General features: G+C 36.8%; 1 protein-coding gene and 1 pseudogene across 4 annotated transcripts in view; one reads left to right on the forward strand and one right to left on the reverse strand.

The window, feature by feature from the left end:
* Positions 1-19,517, reverse strand: part of CDC42SE2 (CDC42 small effector 2) — a 110,006-nt gene that overhangs the window by 61,822 nt on the left and 28,667 nt on the right. For 2 of the 4 annotated variants that reach the window (XM_055302383.1, XM_055302384.1), the window contains exon 2: positions 8,611-8,782. The exons of 1 other annotated variant lie outside the window; for it this stretch is intronic. The gene's annotated coding sequence lies outside the window, so the exon portion shown is untranslated. The remainder of the gene's footprint in view (positions 1-8,610; positions 8,783-19,517) is intronic. One more of the 4 variants, XM_055302385.1, reaches the window with a different exon arrangement.
* The window catches only part of LOC129494618 (plakophilin-4-like), a 47,440-nt pseudogene continuing 29,172 nt past the window's right edge, over positions 1,250-19,517 (forward strand).

Raw genomic sequence — 19,517 nt, forward strand, 5'->3', positions numbered from 1 at the left:
AGAAAGAAATACCTGAGAGAGAGAGAGACAGAGAGAGACACACCTAAATCCACCAGAGAGCTTCTAAAAGATTTGTAACCACAGCAAGATGCTATCAAGTCAGGGAAAATGGCAGATCAGAAATCAGCCACATGACCATGAAACCAAAAACTAAATATGTATTTTCTGAGTTTTTTCCATCTCTAAAATTGATGGAGTATTTTCCTACGATTAGCCAAAACAGATTTATCAAGATGCTTCACTAATCAGATTAATTCTAAAAATTAACATATATTCACTGAGCTCCTACTACATGTTAGCCTCACACAAAAAATTTTTAAATACATATCTTAAATATAATTCAGCAAGTTATAATGTATAATAAACATATTTTTAAATGTATAAAATTGAACATACTAAAGAGGTAAAAGTCAAATGGACTATCTATCAGAGATTAAAAATGAAGTGCAGTATGGGGTGCCTGGGTGGCTCAGTTGGTTAAGGGTTGGACTTTGGCTCAGATCATGATCTCAGGGTCCTGGGATCCAATCCCACATCAAGCTTCCCACTTAGTGGGGAGTCTCCTTCTCCCTCTTCGTCTGCCCCTCCTCCTATTCATGCTTTTGTTCTCTCTCAAATAAATAAAATCTTGGATTTTATTGCAATATAAGTATGTAGAAGTAACAGTAATTTTAGTTTGTAGCAATTCTGACACTGCAACAAATAAGAATTCAAAATCTGGCCTATAAATTTGTCCAAATAGAATTTTTAAAAACACTTAAGAAAACAAAAGTATCTCAATCCCTTTTATATTTTATTTATAAAGAATACTAATAACATCTGACTTCAACTCAGGGGTGAAATTTATCAACTTTCCAAATAATGGTAAGCTAATTTAGTGAAACATCAGATACATTAATTAACAAGACAAGATGTTCACTGTAATCACAATGTTCTAGAAGTTCTAGCCAATGCAACTAGTAAGTGAACCAATATGATATAAAATTTGAAAAGGATAAGCAAAATTGAAAATTATGTTTAGTTACAAAATTAGGTACTTCCAAATACAAAATTATGGGAATATGTTTATATTCCCAGAAAAGCCAAGTGAATCAGTTGCAAGACTATTAGAAATACTAAGTGAATTCGTCAGGGTGGCTGATTAAACTTAACAAAGAATAATCATCTTACTAATGTTAACAACAGCAACAAAAAAATGAATTTAGGCTGTAGAGCACCATAAAGAGGCAGTGCAACAGAGATTAAGCAAATGGACCTCAGAGCCAAACAGGTAAGGAATATAATCTCAAATCTATTACTTCCTAGCTGCATAAGCCTCCATAAAATCACCTAACATCTCTAAGTTTTCTCAAGTATAAAAATAACTTCTTGTCAACACTGTCCACAGAGGTGACACCCCTGAGAGGGGTAAGTTAGCCACCACTGCTGTGGGTGGTGGGAGAGCTGCTTCAGAGGAGGAGGAATTGGAGGAGGAAGAGTCAGGCAGCCCTGCATCCACTTTTTACTTTTTTTCCAATGTCACATCGGCAACCCCCTCAGTGCAAACATACCTGACTCCTGGAGTGACGGTAGCTGCTACCTAACCTGGAAGGAGGAAGGCCCATTCCTGAGCAGGGCTCACTGGTGGAGGAAGCTGCCTCCACTGGCCCAGGCAAGAAACCTAACACCACAGCCACCACTATTCTAGCTTTCCTAAAGGAGAAAGTCAACTGAGAAGTAATTTCCTTGTAGATCAACAGATGTGCCAAATACTGGTATAAAGGAACCTGGGGTTTCTGACACTGTCCATTCCAACAAAAATCTCATCAAGACAGAGTAGCACAAGGAACCCGTTCTATTCACCAGCAGAGACATCTCTCCTTGAAAGATAATGGTAACTCAAGAAGTTCAACACAAAAGAATTCTTATTCTGAGAGAGGATACCAAAAAGCAAGGAGTTTCCACAACAGCCAGAATTTGACCACAGCATTCATTCAGAGGATCAGCCAATCACCATTCAGTGAGAAAGTCAAGAGCTAAAGGACGAACACTAGTTCAGCCATCAGTAGCCAATAAGGCCATGAGAAGAGTTATATTATAGTTCAGCTCCATCTAGAGAACAGTCATTCTTTTGTTATCAGGAGGCATGTCTCCTCCAAAGGGGTTACAGAGAACTTTTCTGGAGAGTAGTTTCAGCTGTCACTGAGTGACTCCCGACCACTGAACCCCAGTGGATATTCCTTTACCCCATTACCTGTTCAGTGGGGAGGCTCTCCATACTCTGCATAGATACTCACCTCCCCAGTAGTTGTATATCAGTCCACTTCCAATCCCAATGGACCAACCTCTCAGTACCAAACCACCACCAAAGTAGGGTCCCCACTGATCCTGATGAGGGGAAAAGACTCAAGTAGCTTCCCATCCCAAGGGCAAGTGGGGTCATTGTCCCCCAAACACTCAGGGATGACCACCGCACCAAAACATCTATGACCTTCACTGTAAAGGACTGTTCATGACACAGAACAACTCGGACAGCAGCCATTTATGAGAGTGTGGTTCCACATCAGCCAGACAGTCTGACAGGCTTATCATTCCTACACTAGTCAGCCCAACCAGCTTGAGAAAGACCTAATTTAGCTCTGTCTCCCAATTTACTCATCACTCCTATATAGGAGGGGAAGACCTATTACGGTCTGTGGTAATCACAGATCAAACCACAAAACTGTGGAACTCCAAGGATCATAGCACTGTATCAAACGGGTACAGTAGGTGTTGGAAATGTGCAAAGAAGTCCAGTCAACAAAGCACCCTTACATACCAAAGAAATAATTATGCTCTGAACACAACAGCTACCTACGCAGAGCCCTACAAGCCAATACAGCACCAAGTGCAGAAATGCAATTATAACAGGCTTCAGCATGCAACACCTGCTGATGCTGGCACCACAAGATCTCCCTCAAAAGAAGGTATTTGGAAAGACCCCAGGGAGTTTGCCTGGTATGATCCCAAATTGCCTGAAGTCATTCACATGCTGCAGCACCCTTCCCATCATTGAGGCAGATGCAGTGGCCTACCTGCAGCACCTGTGCTTTGGCAACAACAAAGTACTTCCAGAAGTGCATAGGTTAGGAAAAATCAAGTTTCCAGTCAACTTTTTGGACAACAGTTTTGAAGATTAGAGGAATGTTGTGGTGCTCTCCGAAACCTTGTTTTTGGCAAGTCTACAATAAAGAATAGCAATAAAGAATGTTGGTAGGATACCTGCCTTATTGCAACTGATAAGAAAATCTACAGATGCAGAAGGGAATTTGTTATAGGAGTTCTTAGGGATTTATCTCCATGTGATGTTATAAAGACAGCAATCAATCAAGATGCTCTCTCAAACTTAACAAGCACTGTAAATGTTCCAGTTATTCTGAATGGAATAACTCTTTTCATGATGATCCCAAAATTAAATTACAGACTTCACCTGTCCTGCCTAGTAAGACATGTTGCCAGCTCCCCAGGGGAGGAAGTAAAGAAACAAACATGACCCTGTGTGGAGCTGGTAAACTCACTTTTATATGTGATCCATATGTGTGTGCACACATGTGATCACAAAAGCAAGACTGTGGTAAACTGTGTTTGCACCCCACAGAACCTGTCCAATAGCTCCAACTGGAGGCCTCTAAGGCCCAGCTGCTGGGGCTGAATTAACTGGACTATTTACCAGGAAAAGAGTCTCCCAGTAAGGACTTGGAGCCCATCTGTTGAAGGAGGGAAGCAGGGGAGGGGGGGAGAAAAGGATACAAGAGGATCAACAGGATGGAGATGGTCATATCCCAAGACTGCCAAAGTCTTCCAAAGGGAGTGAGATGCTGTGGCATCCATCAGGAGTAAAACTATATCTATTGTTCTATCAGAAAATTCCTCCAGAGCATTTCTTTTTTTAAAAAAATTTTTTTTTAATTTTTATTTATGATAGTCACACAGAGAGAGACAGAGAGCGAGAGAGAGGCAGAGACACAGGCAGAGGGAGAAGCAGGCTCCATGCACCGGGAGCCCGACGTGGGATTCGATCCCAGGTCTCCAGGATCGCGCCCTGGGCCAAAGGCAGGCGCCAAACTGCTGTGCCACCCAGGGATCCCCCTCCAGAGCATTTCTAAAAAGGAGGAGTGCAATCAAAACCATTTTATTATACCTTTATTACACATTAGAGAGAGACCAATTCAATTTGCATCCTTCCTTGTCTACCACTGACCAACAGATGTCTGTCATCATTTGTCAGCAGCATCTCCTCCTCACCAGCACTGTTAGGAATCAGAAACCCTCACTCTGAATACGACAGGACCTGATCACCTATGCAATAGATACCATACAATAGCAAAAGAAAACCAAACATAAAGGCTTTACTCTGGCTCCAGCAAAGCTTCACCCATTTACATCAGTTCCTATTCCTCACCATCAAGAGAACACAACAGATGGCTACAGCACCAACAGCTGTACTGTAGTCAAAATGATTGAAAGAACCCTGATATACACAGATGCATTTGCTGTCTCCTCATAGCTATAAAGATCCTTATTTTGATGACCAAGTTCACTTCTCAGCTATTACTAATTATTCAACACAGTATGGACTGAAATCAATAATCACAAATTATACAAGCTTTTATTCCACAAAACCACCTTCTTATAGAGCAGAACAGTATCCAGGGTTTCCAGACTTGTGGGTTATAGCATCAAGATGCTCAGTAGAAGAACTCTCTCTAATCTTGTTTAGAATGAGAAGACTGGATTGATTTGCTAATGAAATGTGAAAGTAAAATGAAAGGTATGAGTGGAGAGCATTTTTTTTCTTTTTTGAAGAGTTATCAGTGAAGAGGAAACCTTTGAGAGAGAAGACCTTAAATTTCTAAACTCTATTTAGGTGTCAGATGTAATTACTTGTAGATTCTGTAGCTTGGTAAAGGTGTAGGTAATGCAATAAAAAGGTTTAAGAAATGAGTGAAATGAGATGGGGAAGTCAAAGTAAAGGGGATTCTTAAAATGTGAATTAAGATATGTTCTGGTTAGTCTGAACAGAAAAGAAAATGAATGTCCTTCATGTTTTACTGCTATTACTAAAAAACAAAATTGTTAAATAGTTAAGTATACAGAATATATCATTTAGCAGTTCAACTCATGTAAGGTATTATGATTTGTATTATTAATACCAAAACCAGCTTGTCCTTAAGTAAAAAAAGATACAGTGTGTGCACTTTATTAACCTTTCTAAAATCCAAAGAATTCTGAAACCTCCAGTATATCTGGCCTCAAGATTCTGAATAAGGAAAATAAAAAAAAATTAAATAAGGGATTGAGGACTGTACATTTTCTAATGCTTTATTATGAAAATAAATGAGTAATAATTCATATGTTTTTAAAAATTCCAATCATGAGTTCCCCACAATTTTTTTACCAACTTCAAAGAAAGCATGGATTCAGCAGGAGTTTCCACCAAGAAGCTAATTACAAGATATGATGGATACTCCTTTTCTTCAACAATTCTAACCTTCATTAATAAGATATTTTCAATCTCAGTTAATAATCCTACTAGTAGGATTATTCATATAATGTCAATGTACTCCATTAACAATAAAATCCTTAGCAATGGCATAGACCATGTATTTATTTACCATCTTAACTCTTCTACTTAATGCTTGAATCCTTGTAATCAATCAATGAATGGCCTTATCTGCCACCTTACACATGATATGGACTGCATCATCAGAGACTTACTTGACTAATTTGCAATTAAAGTTTCATTAAGTCCCTTGAGTTATCATTATATAGTCTAGAATGGGTGATGATAAAAGATGTATCAATTAAGATGTTTTCATATACATGAAACATAAAACCCAAAGACAACTGGATTAAACCAGAACTTACTGGCTCATATAAACTAAAAAGTCTATAGGTATACTATCTACAGGGAAGTCCTGATCTAGTGGCCAGGGCCTTGGTTTTCTCTGTTCTACTCCTTCAGTGTTTACTTCTTATTCAACTGGTTTCCTTTTATGGTCAGAAGATAGCTGCCAGGAGTTTACTGACTGTACATTTTGATTTCTGTTGAAATTCAGCCAAAAAAAAAAAAAAATACACACACACACACACACACACATATATTAAGTGCCTCTACTCCAGCATTCCTAGCAAATATCCTAAGATCATTCTGATTCATCTAGCTTAGATCACATGCCTGCTGTGATTGCCTTGGGTTAAGGCACATGTTCCATTCTGACAAACTCCTCATATTATTTATGAAGTACAGTACATTATAGTTGACCTTAGTAATTTCAAGTTCTAATATTACTGAATGTTATTAATGAATTAAAATGGATAGGTCAAGCATATCATACAACTTTCACTACCTTCTTAAAAAGTTATTCCCTCAAAAAAAAAAAAAAGTTATTCCCTCAAATTTTATAAACAGCCCATCAAGGAAAATAAAGTAAACTCTTCACTGAATAAAAATCACATTTTCAAGGATTCAAAATGTATTACAAGACTGCCCACAGGTTTTATGATTTTCCTTCTTACCACAACAGAAACCAACACTATATATTTTCTCAAAGCAAAAGAGGTTTACATCCAATTTTTTCAGATTTTAATAGAATTTAAATTAAGAGTGAAGAGTACATGAGTATCTTGAGTTAAGAAAAAAAAGTGTTATTGTTTCTTAGAGCCTTAAAATAAAGGCAACTAAATAATCCATCCTGTAACTCAAAACTCCTCTTACAAGGTACTAGATTCACCATGAAACCTACCCCCACCCACACGCACACAGAACTAGGTCCTAAGAACAGAGATCTCACTTTAGGGAGCCTTTTTGTCCGTTGCATTTCAAAGCCAAATGCTAATTATTCCTGAATTACTAGGTTTCTTACTCTTTATGTTCCTTATTCCTATAATTAGCACAGAAAATAGAAATAAACTCTTCTGTTTTTATAACAGAGAAGATAGTGAAATTTATTACTGAAAGCAAGTAGGAAATATGTAGGAAAAGATCGGATATTGACAGTAAAGCTGAAGAAAAACAAAATGCAAAATACAAGCAACATTTTTTGAGAACTAACCACTTGAAAATGTGTTACACACTCATCATCTTAAAAGCCAAACTTCATTTATAATCCTGCAGGGAAGTAGTGTGATTAAAAACCAGGATATGAATTAAAAGAAAATCTCTGTAGGGACGCCTAGGTGGCTCAGGCAGTCAAGCATCTGACTCTTAGTTTTGGCTCAGGTCATGAGTGGGAGTCCACCTAAGAATCTCTTGTCTCCCTCTCTGGCCCTCCCCCAGCTCTAACACACACACTCTCTCTTAAATAAATACATCTTTAAAATAAAAAAGAAAAAGAAAATCTCTGTAATTATTCAATTCTGTAGATTGGTTTTTCAAGTACTCAACTGTTCAAATAATTCAATTCAGTAAATATACACTGATGGCTTTATTAAGAAGCTAGTACTGGGACGCCTGGGTGGCTCAGTGGCTGAGTATCTGCCTTTGGCTCGGGTCGTGATCCCAGGATCCCGGGATCAAGTCCCACATCAGGCTCCCCATAGGGAGCCTGCTTCTCCCTCTGCCTGTGTCTCTGCCTCTCTCTCTCTCTCTCTGTGTCTCTCTCATGAATAAATAAATCTTTAAAAAAAAAAAAAAAGAAGCTAGTACAGGTGTTAGACACAGCAGGGATATAAACATAGCCCTTAGATTCACAAAGTTTACAATGTGCCTCAAAAGCAACACAAAGGAACGTTACTGGGTAGCACAGAACATATTCAAGGAGAAATAAATGCATGAGACACTAAAGACAGTCATCAGAAAGAGGAGAAATCAAATGAGTGGATTTCTATAGTAAGTAACAGAAAATCTAAGGGCAAAACTGCTTAACATTATGGAAATTTATTATCTCACATAACAAGGAATCCAGTTAGGGTGATTCTAGGCATATTACATGGAGCTCCAGTTCCACTTCTCTACAATTCTCTTGCCTCTGCCTTCCTTTACATAAGGACATTACTCTCAGGCTAGTAGCAAAATGGCTAAGCAGTTCCAGATGTCACATCCAGATAAAACCACCTCTAGAGAGAAAAGGGATCATCGCTTTCCTTCTTTCTGAAAACCAAGAAAACCTTTCCCAGCAACCTCTTATAGACTTCCCTTCTATTAGTCAGTGGCCTAAACTGGATCTATTCCTAAGATGATTCCAAAGGCAAGGACATCTACCATTAATCAAGATCAGAGAGGATGCTGTTAATTATCATGACCATCATTTTAGTGTCAGCTGAATATTTTAAGACAACAGGCAGGCCTTGGAGGATGGCATAATTAGGCAAAAAAAAAAAAAAAAGAGAGAGAGAGAGAGCGAGAGAGAGAGAGAGAAATACAATTCAAAGGAAGGGATGTTCCTAAATGAATAAAAAAGTCAAACTGCAATCATGCACTAACTCCACTGTTAGGGACAAGGAACTTTCCTAAGCTGCACCATTGTCATTCTCCATAATATAAAAATTAATTTACTATTCAACAGTGAGCAAATGCTAAGAATGTAAGAGGAGGACTACTCTTTTTACAGAAAGGATTTAGTTATTATCAGTGGGGACAGTCAGACTCACCACTCCTCGTCAACGGAGTCACCCAGTTAGCTATCTCTGGGTTGAGAACATTCCGTATTATGCATACAGATGACTGCAGACTCACTGTCAATAGAAGCTGTTCCTTGAAGGTTTCTTCTCATTTGGGTTCCAGGTTTCAGTCAAACACCCACAAACTCGCAACTGGCCCTATCTGCAAATGAAAGCATGCAATTAGAAGGCAAAAGGCTACAGGGAGCAATTCCCTCTGCTCAACATCTATCATTAACAGATCCATAAGAAGACTGAACCTAAATACCTACCAGATTCAATAAGCATCATGTTCAAACTAAGCAACTTGCATTTCAAAGGCTGTGGTGTGCTTCTTACACAGTTACCATCCTTTTACATCAGGTAAACATATTGTTGTGTCCACAATATACCAGGTACAACTCTTAACAAAAGTTGCCCACTGGGTAGAATCCAACATACATTTATGTGTGGTGGACCCAAGTGAGGATGACCTACACAGCATGTTCACGGACAGCTGCATACATTTATAAATCAGAAGACCACCTGATGTGAAAATCAAGATTTCTGACCTCTCTTGGGGGAAAAAAAAAAAAAAATCAGAAGATCTAGCAATATGGAGCCCACATTCCCACATGGTAACAACCTGTTGGAGCTGATTAGCAGCTAATCCTTCAGATGGGTCATAGGCTTTGCAGTTGCCTAAAGATGTCATCACTCTCTTATAACACGACTCAGTTATCTGTCTTGGTCCAGTTGGCAACTGACTTTGTAAATTCTGCTATATATTTATAATAGCTCACAGGGAACTGTATTACTGTCACAGCCAAGCACGTTTTTCTGCTTGACAATATAGTACAGGGCTAATAACTACACTGGCTTTGGAGTTAGCAGGCCCTAGGTTTGGGTTCTAATTCTGCATATAACTAGCTGTGTGACCTCAGACCTATTTTTAACATAGGATATATTTCTTCATTTACAAGCCTCCAAATAAAAGTATAAGCACTTAGCAAAGTCAACAAACAGGCCTAAAATCTACCATGTCCAAGTTAAACTGATAATCCCAAATCCATTACTTCCTCAGTTTTCTGCATCTTGATAAACTGCAATGTGATTCATGTGCCTAAGCCTCAAACCTCAAAGACCTTATCACATACTCCCAAAAACAGTACCTGATTCTCTAAAATATGTAATTTGAATGAAATCTCAGAATCCCACAAAAACAAATAATAACCCCTCCTTCAGAATTCATTACTTTCCTGAAATCGCCTATAAATTAAGCTCATTAAGTAATGGTAGTTTCAAGTTTCAAGTCCCCATATTATGAGTAATATTAATATTTCATTTAAAAAACTGAGGATGGGGGGGTGCCTGGCTGGTTCAGTAGGTAGAGCATGTGACTCTTGATCTCGGGGTTTTATGTTCAAGCCCCACGGTGGGTGTAGAGATTAGTTTTTTTTTAAATGGGATGCCTGGGTGGATCTGACTTTTGATTTTGGCTCAGCTCATGATCTCAGAGTCGTGAGATCCAGTGACACACTGGGCTGCACTAAGCAGGGTGTCTGCTTGAGATTCTTTCCATCTGCCCCTACACCCACACTCTCTCTCAAATAAATGTTAAAAAAAAAATTTAAAACAAAACACTAGCGATAATACCTATCACTCCTTGCAAGATATTGACCAATTACATTTTGTAAGCCTATACATTTTTCCATCTAAACTAATAATGAACTAGGACACTATGCTTCATCTGCAAACAAAACTAAAAACACAGATGGCTAGAAGTTAAAAATCAACTGTTTCTATAAAATTGTTCAAAGAATAGTCAGAAAGTCATTTTTTAAAATATTCAGTATCAATGGAAAATATGAATTACAAATTGTCAAATGATGTGTAAAGATGACAAATAGAGACACACTATGTTCAAAGATTCAGGGCTGCTAACATGTCAATGCTCTCTAATCTGAGCAAAATAATTCCATGCATTTCTAATCAAATTCCCAGCAGTTTTTATAGAAGTTATAAAGCTAATTCTAAAATTCACATGGAAATGCAAATGAGCTAGAATGGACAAAACAACTTCAAAGATCATTAATATTAGAAGCCTTATACTACCTGACTTCAAAATTTGTTAAAACTGCAAATATCAAGACATTGTGGTACTGAAGAGACACAAATAGATCACAAAACAAAACTGACAGTCCAGAAATAAACTTACATATATATACAGTCAATTGATTTTCTACAAAGGCAGTTCAGTGGAGAAAGGGACAGCCTTCTCAACAAATAGAGCTGGAAAGACTATGTCCATACCTTGTGCCCAATATAAAAACTAACTTAAATCAATCATAGACTTAAAGGTAAAACCTAAAATACAAAATTCCAAGAAGAAAACATAGTGGAAATTTTTTTGTGGTCTTAACTTAGGAAAAAATTTCTTAGATAAAACACAAAAGCATGATATATAAAAGACAGAAGTGACAAATAGGATTTCATCAAAATTACTAATTTCTGCTTTCTGCAAGACACTTAACAAAATGAAAGAGAAGCCACATGTTGGGGGAAAAAAATGATGCAAATCACATTATCTGAAAATGGTCTTGCTTCCAGAAAGAATACAAGAAAGAATGCTAAAAACCCATTAAGAAAACCCAATATTAAAAAGGAACAAATGATCTTAACATACTCCTCTTCAAAGATGTATACATAGCAGATAAGTACATGAAAATATACCTTAACATCATCATTCATTATGAAAATACAAGTGCTGACAAGGATATGCAGCAAGTGCTATCGTATGCTATTGATGAGAATGTGAAATGGTAAAACCACTTTAGAATACAGTTTGGCAGTTTCTTAAAAAATTAAACACATACCATACAACCCAGCTATTCCACACCTAGGTACTTACTTTACTTAATAGAAATGAAAGTCTATGTCCACAAAAAAACTGTTTTTAGCATCTTTGATACCCACAAATGGAAACAATCCAACTATCCATCAAGAAATGGATAGATACACTAAGTTTGGTAGAGCCATTCAGTACATTACTAATTCTGACAAAAAATAATGAACATATGCTATTTAACATGGATGTATCTCATAACAATTAAGCCAAGAAGCCACACCGAAAGTATATCCTATAGAATCCATATACATAAAATTCTAGAATCTCTGGGGATAGAAAGTAATTCCAGGGCAGCCCCGGTGGTTTAGCGGTTTGGCACCACCTTCAGCCCGGGGCCTGATCCTGGAGACCCAGGATCGAGTCCCACATCGGGCTCCCTGCATGGAGACTGCTTCTCCCTCTGCCTGTGTCTCTTCCTCTCTCTAACAAATAAATAAAATCTTAAAAAAAAAAAAAAAAGTAATTCCACTGATTGCCTAGGAATACAGGACAGTGGACAAGAAGGCCTATTCATGACTGGAAAAAAAACTTTCAGAGGTGACAGATATTTTCATGATTTTGAGTGTAGTGATAATTTCACAAGTATAAAAACTTCAAAATTTATTAAACTGAACACTTAAATATGTGCAGTTAATTTTAAGTTTAAAACAAATTCACTGAATATTAATAACTGATAGCAAAACTGATTAATATCAAAAGCAAAAACCTTTCAATCCATTAACTATAAAAATCATGGCCACCATCTTTTTTGAAAATAATTCCACTGAGAAGTATATTACCTCAATGCTAAAGATCAAAATCATAATTACTGTTCACAAAGAAAGCAAATGCCAAAAATAGCACTCTAGCTAACCCCACATAATGTGGCATGGGCAAAAAGAAAATTTAGTGGATCTCACTATTACTTATTCAAGTGCAGCCCAAGTATTTCAAGCTTTCATTGTATTTGGTTGGAATTAGATAAAAAATACATTTTTTCAATGTAAACCAAAAACATTTAATGTAGTCATTTTAGTAGCATTCACTACTAAAATGTATTTCACATTCTGCTTAGAATTAATGAAGAAATCATGAAATCAGATCCACTTTAATTGTTATCTGCTGGCACGGCTTGGTGCTTTTTATACCTCGTTAAATGGCATCTGTGATTTATACTGAAAACAGAGCAAATTACATTATTTCTTTAGCTGAATTTAATCATTAAATTTTATTTTAGACAATACCAAAGGTATGTAAACCCATCTCTATCCAGAGATATTTATTCTCCAAGTTAATCAGTCTCAGTTCCATCACACTGCTATGAAAAAAAGGGCTTCACCTTTAGAGGAGTTAATAGTGCTACCTTAGACTACTTTTAGGGCAGTCACAGAAAAAAATTATGCTAGTTCTGCATCAGCACAAATGGCATGACTAGAATGAATGACTGGAGGCTCCATTTTCCACATATTAAAACATCCTTCTGAGTCACTGCTGCCTCAAGGAAAATGTTTTGCCTTGGGACATCCTACCATCAGCACTCAGGATATTACCGGTAGTGATTCAAAAATACAGAATCAACTTTATGATTCCTTGCCACCCTCAGAATCTCTTATGAATTTAAAAATAACAATATTTTTAAGTGCCCAAATCCACTGCAATTCAAAAGTCTTAAATTTAAGCTAGTTAAACTACAAGAAGCTAAAGCCCTCTTACAGTAGCATTTATTTTTAGTTTCCACTTTTCCCCCAATGAAGAATGACTTAAATTATAAGGCCTTGACCCTATTAAATTACTCTGATACTGAAAGAAAAATATGTACTAAGTATGTGTTCCATCTTCTTGCTCATTTAATGTCAAATGTTAATTCCTTTTTTCCCCCCAAAGAAATAACAGATCTGGCAAGACAATAAAGATCTATGAGAAATCTAGCTCAGTTTCTTAATTTTACACACTCAGGTAAAAAAAAAAAAATTGCCCCAAAGCTCTTAACTAATCAGTAAACTATAAAACCTATTAGCACTACAATAAATCACTACCATTTATTTCCTCAAGTACACTGTAAAGAAAGGCATATAACCATTTACTTACACAGTTTAAGTGAAAAGTTATCTGGGCAACAATCTCATAGCCAGTAGTGATACCATTAAAGGCTCAAGACATTTTGCCTCTTAGTACTGTTTGCTAGTGCTGTTAGCATTCCTGGACCCTAAAAGTTATAGGACATGGTAGGGTTACAGAAATGGATAAAAGTGACAGTATATATGCGAGTAGCTATGTATGACGCAAAACTTTTAAACAAGGAGAAAGAATGTATTTCTATCTACTGGAGTTTCAGAACTAGTGGAAAAGGCTGCATAAGCCTTAATAAAAAATAGAAAAGGAGGGATGAGATAATAAAGATGGACTATCCATGAGAAGGTGAGGTTGTACAACCACTTTAGTGACACTGTGGAAACTTTCTTATACTGGTATACATACACTTACCAGGCACCAAAACAAATCCACTCCCAAGATAAATTAAAACAGGTCCAATCAAAGAATATGGACTAGAGGAGGCAGTAGAGGATAGCAGTTAAGAAAACAGGTTCTGGAGTCAAAATGCCCAGATATGAATTCTGGCTCTGCCACTTACTAAATGTGTTGAGTTTAGCCAAGTTAATTCACCATGCTTCACTCTCTTAAACTATAAAAAGGAAATAATTCAGAAGACCACTGTGAGGTTTAAATTAAGTTCATATATGTAAAGTACCAGAACGTAGTCTGGCACGAAGTAAGCCTTCAGATAAATGGCTATCAGAAGGGGAATGGGATTTAAAACATGATGTAACACGACGAGAGTAATTTTCTGAGCAAGTCAAAGAGCATTTTTAAATACCAATGCACACCCACAGCCACTGCAGTACAATGTAGTGTTTAAGAGTTTACTTGGACTTCGTTTATATTATTTCATTGTTTCCAAGTCTGACTGGCATCGAGAACTGTAGGCAAACTTCCTTGAGATTTGGTTTCATCAACTATAAATAAAAACAACAGCCACTTACCTCAGAAGATTATTTTAAGAATGTAATTAAGATGTATAAAGCGCTTAGTTAGTACAATGCTTGGCACATGGCAGCTAAAAACCGATATTTTATTGCACTATACCGAAATAAGCACATTATAACTACACTGACCATTTGTCCTTATTTGCTAACCACAGCCCCATTTTATTGCAAGTTTTCACAATGTAATTACTCTGAAGTCATTCCCCTTTATATATCAGTATGTCCCAGTTTAGATACAAAATTTCTCAGTATGTCCTAGTTTAGATGATAAATTATATGGTTACCCTAATTTTTTTTTAAATTTTTATTTATTTATGATAGTCACAGAGAGAGAGAGAGAGAGGCAGAGACACAGGCAGAGGGAGAAGCAGGCTCCATGCACCGGGAGCCCGATGTGGGATTCGATCCCGGGTCTCCAGGATTGCGCCCTGGGCCAAAGGCAGGCACCAAACAGCTACGCCACCCAGGGATCCCGGTTACCCTAATTTATAACTGAAATATTTTCAGAATTTTCCATCTATTTAGTTATCTTCTTAAATGTTCTCTTATCTCTTTTTAATCACATTACCTCTTTGCTCTCCAATTCACCATCCCCATTTTACACACACACACACACACACACACACACACACACACAGTCTCTGGCTCTCAGTCTACTCATCTCTTTATCCATGAGCTTAGTAAACTTCAATGCTCAAATCCAGGTTTCTCAACAAATACTCAACAATATACTCAACAATGTCATGTTTCCCAAACCTGACCTTTTCCTAATTCCTATCCGTCCTTTCAGTCTGAATCCAGAAAAACACCAACTGACCTAAAAATATCACCACCATCAATTTATATTTTAGTTGTCTTTAGGGATATCTACATTTCAGCATGTAACTCCTTGAGAAACAATGCTTTATCCCAAAGCAGAGAAGCTCTAAGAACATGAATTTCAGATAGGGAGCTGATTAGGGGAGATATTTTAAGAACCATTTTCACTCCTCAAAATCAAACAATTTTGATGGGTTTCTACTAAATAAATAAATTGGAGAAGCCTTGATATCTTTCTTTTTTGCTGGCTCCCAAATAATGCCATCAAAAACACCAAAGGCATTTAGCTCAAATACAGTAAGGTCATAGTTCTTCAAGGGTTTTGGCCTGTACCTTCCTCTTACACTGTACAAATGCTCCTCTAAATTACTTCAGATCACTCTCCTGAATTCAATTACTATATACATACTAATGACAGAGAAACCTACTTTCCCAAAGTTCTCCAGCCTAGGTGTCTTTTAGTTCAACCTCACATAACAAACTGCATACAGTATATCCCATCTGCATGTGCTATCTCCAGCTTAAGTGAACATCAGTTCTTCCCTAGCACTCCTCTATTCCAAGCCCACTCAAATGATATTCTTTAAATTCTCATCTACCCAGTTTCTCAAATCAAATCCTTGACTCCTACCTTTCCATATTTTCCCCCTATAGCCAAACAACAATAGAATTCTCTGAACTATTTTTTTCAATCAGTTCTTCCCAACCCAAGAGCCACTGGTTAAGGTCTGGGCACCATTATACCTTAAAAATACCACTATGGCTGTTAACTGATCTCCTGGCACATTTTAGGCCCCCCAATTCATTGCTATTTGGGACAGAATGATCCTTCTAAAATGAATGTTTAGTGAGTGGTGTTTATTACTTTTTTTTTTTTTTTTTACTTGAAACTGCCAGTAATGACTATTATCCTCAGGAAAAGTCCGGCTAATATAATTTCTAAAGGCCTTTATGATATGGTCCCCAGTTTTCCTGTCAAAATCATTTACTGGCCCTTCCACTCAATGCCATCCAACCATTTTCAATTTTGTCCTGTTCCACGAAACACCAGGTTCTCTCTCTTGTGACTATAGAGCATATTTGCTGTTCACCTCTACCTGGCCTATCTTCAGGATTTTATATGGCCATCACTTCCTTTAGGAAGCTTTCCCCAACCCCCAAATCTACATTAGGTGCTCTTGCAGTATATCAGGTACCTTCTCTTTAGGGCACTTATATTAAAGAAGTTATCAATCCTGCTTGTACCTCCACATCATGAAAAGAAACTTATGCATAGAATATCAAATTCACAAGTTCAGGAATATGGCATCTTGTTTTGGTATATCTTAAAAGACATTGTAATAAACCAGAACATATCCAGAAAAACAAATCTGGTGGTATCACAATCCCAGATTTTAAGATATACTACAATGCTATAGTAATCAAAATAGTATAGTATGGACATAAACACTGACACAAAGATCAATGGTACAGAATACAGAGCCCAGAAATAAGCCTACACCTATATGGTCAATTAATCTATGTTATGACAAAGGAAGCAAGAATATACAAAGGGAAAAAGATGGCCTCCTTCAATAAATGGTGCTGGGAAACTCTGACAGCTATGTGTTAAAAAATGAAATTGGACCACTTTCTTACACCATACACAAAAGTAACGTCAAAATAGATTAAAAACCTAATATGAGACATGAATCCATAAAAATCCTAGAAGAGAACACAAGCAGTAGTTTCTCTGACATTGGCCATAGTAACATTTTTCTAGATATGTCTCCTCAGGCAATGGAAACTAAAACAAGAATATACTACTGGGACTACATCAAAATAAAAAGCTTTTGCACACTTAAGGAAACTATCAACAAAACAAAAAGGCAAACTATTGAAAGAAGATATTTATACACTCTTAAAAGAGAATGAGATTGTGCCATTTGTAACAACATGGATGGACTCAGAAAGTAGTATGCTAAGTAAAATAAGTCAGAGTGGAAAGACAAATACCATGTGATTTCACTAATGTGCAATATAAAAAAACAAATGAATAAACACACAAAAAGCAGAATTAGACCTATAGATTCAGAGAACTGATGGTTGTTGTCAGAGGGGAGGCAAGGTAACAGGGACGGCAATGGGCAAAGTGGGTGAAGGGTAGTGGGTGATACAGGGATACAGTCATGGGATGAGTCACAGAAATAAAAACATAGCATTGAGAATACAGCCAATGATATTGTAATAGTATTGTATGGTGACAGTAGCTAGCCCTGTGGGGAGTACACCATAATGTACAGAAAGTCAATCGCTTTGCTGTATACATCAGACTAGTATTAATGTTGTATGTCAACTATATAAAAATTTTTTAAACATTAGAAAAAGAATATATCCAAATAAGAGTTGAATGATGAGGAATCTGAAAAATATTTCATCTAAGAGTTAAGGAAACTAGAGATTTTAGCCCAGCAAAAAATACTTTAGACAGAACAGCCTTCAAATATGTTTAGGCATGAGAAAGAGGAAGCATTATTGTGGGTTATCAAAGAGGATGGAACCAAAGCCACTATACAGAAGTTTCAGAAAGGCAATTTCTGGTTTAAAAAAAGGAAGAACCATATAAAGTATAACTGCCCTCCAAAAGATACTGGGTTGGCTAGAAAATGGTGAATTCATACTCCCTAAGGTTTTAGCAATTAGAAACACTAAAAAGATCCCTACATTTGATAAGTGATAGGTATTAAGAAGGGCACTTGCGGTGAGAGCACTCGGTGTGATATGTAAGTGATGACATTACTAAATTCTATTCTTGAAACCAATGTTACACTCACTATACGTTAACTAACTAGAATTTTTAAAATTGAAACAAACAAAAAAAGATTCCTGCATTTGAGAGAATGTCAGGCTAAATAATTACTGACAAACCAAACCAATTCTAACATTCTATGACACCCAAATTTATAAAATATTTGAAATGACTAGTGGCAGCTGAATTAAACCACATTACCCTACCCTATTAAGAACATAATAACCTAAGATGTAAGATTTAACTGCCTGTTTCACAAAGAAATCAGAATTACTCATTAAAAAAGCTTAATACACATTTTTCCTCTATTAATGAACATTTCAAAGGAAAAAAATGCATTTTCAGTAAGACTACAAATAAGACTGTTCAACCGCTAAGCCACCCAGGCATCCCGGGAGTAACTTTTAAAAAGACTTTGTAGGGCTCAGTGGCTCAGTGGTTGAGCTCTACGTTTGGCTCAGGTTGTGATCCCAAGGTCCTGGGATGGAGTTCCACAGGGAGCCCACTTCTCCTTCTGTCTATATCTCTGCCTCTCTCTCTGTATCTCTCATGAATAAGTAAAATCTTAATATAAAAAAATAAATAGGGACGCCTGGGTGGCTCAGTGGTTGAGCATCTGCCTTCAGCCCAGGGTGTGATCCTGGAGTCCTGGGATCGAGTCCCACATTGGGCTCTCTGCATGGAGCCTGCTTCTCCCTCTGCCTATGTCTCTGTCTCTCTCTGGGTCTCTCATAAATAAATAAATAAAATATTTTAAAATAAATAAAGACTTTGTAGATTAACAAATATTTGGCTTCTGATTTATACATGAAGAGAGAAAGGCAAGAAAGAATTTTCAAAGTTTTCCTAATGTTCTATAGAATTATAATGGAATGGTCATTGGTACAAAAGAAAGAATAAGGGGACTAAATACTCTCTACTCTCTGCTGCCATATTTAATTTTACCTTTAGGTCAAACCAATCTGGAAAGAAGCCATTTTTATATGAGTGAGAACAAAAGCACAAGAAAATAGGAAGTATTTATCTTCATGGTATAACTTTATTAACAAGCACAAGGTCTAAATTAGTCATTCAATGTCATATCTCACTACTATTTACAATCCCTATACTTTTATTTTACAACACTAAAAAATATCCTATTTTCATTAAAACATAACTTTTAATAAATATACTTAACTCTTAAGTTTGATTTGATTCAGAGATGGGATCTCTTCTCCTTATAGGAAAACCTTTTCTATTAAGAGTCTTTAAAAATAAGCTTGAGAAATATTATTTATCTTTCCATACAACTCTACAAAACATTTTTGTATATATGGAAGGCTATAACAGGAAAGAAACAAGCCTCTATTTTGAGTTAAATTGTGTCCAATTCCCCACAATC

The sequence above is a fragment of the Nyctereutes procyonoides genome, unplaced genomic scaffold (genome assembly GCF_905146905.1).
Source record: "Nyctereutes procyonoides isolate TBG_1078 unplaced genomic scaffold, NYPRO_anot_genome, whole genome shotgun sequence".
NCBI lineage: Eukaryota > Metazoa > Chordata > Mammalia > Carnivora > Canidae > Nyctereutes > Nyctereutes procyonoides.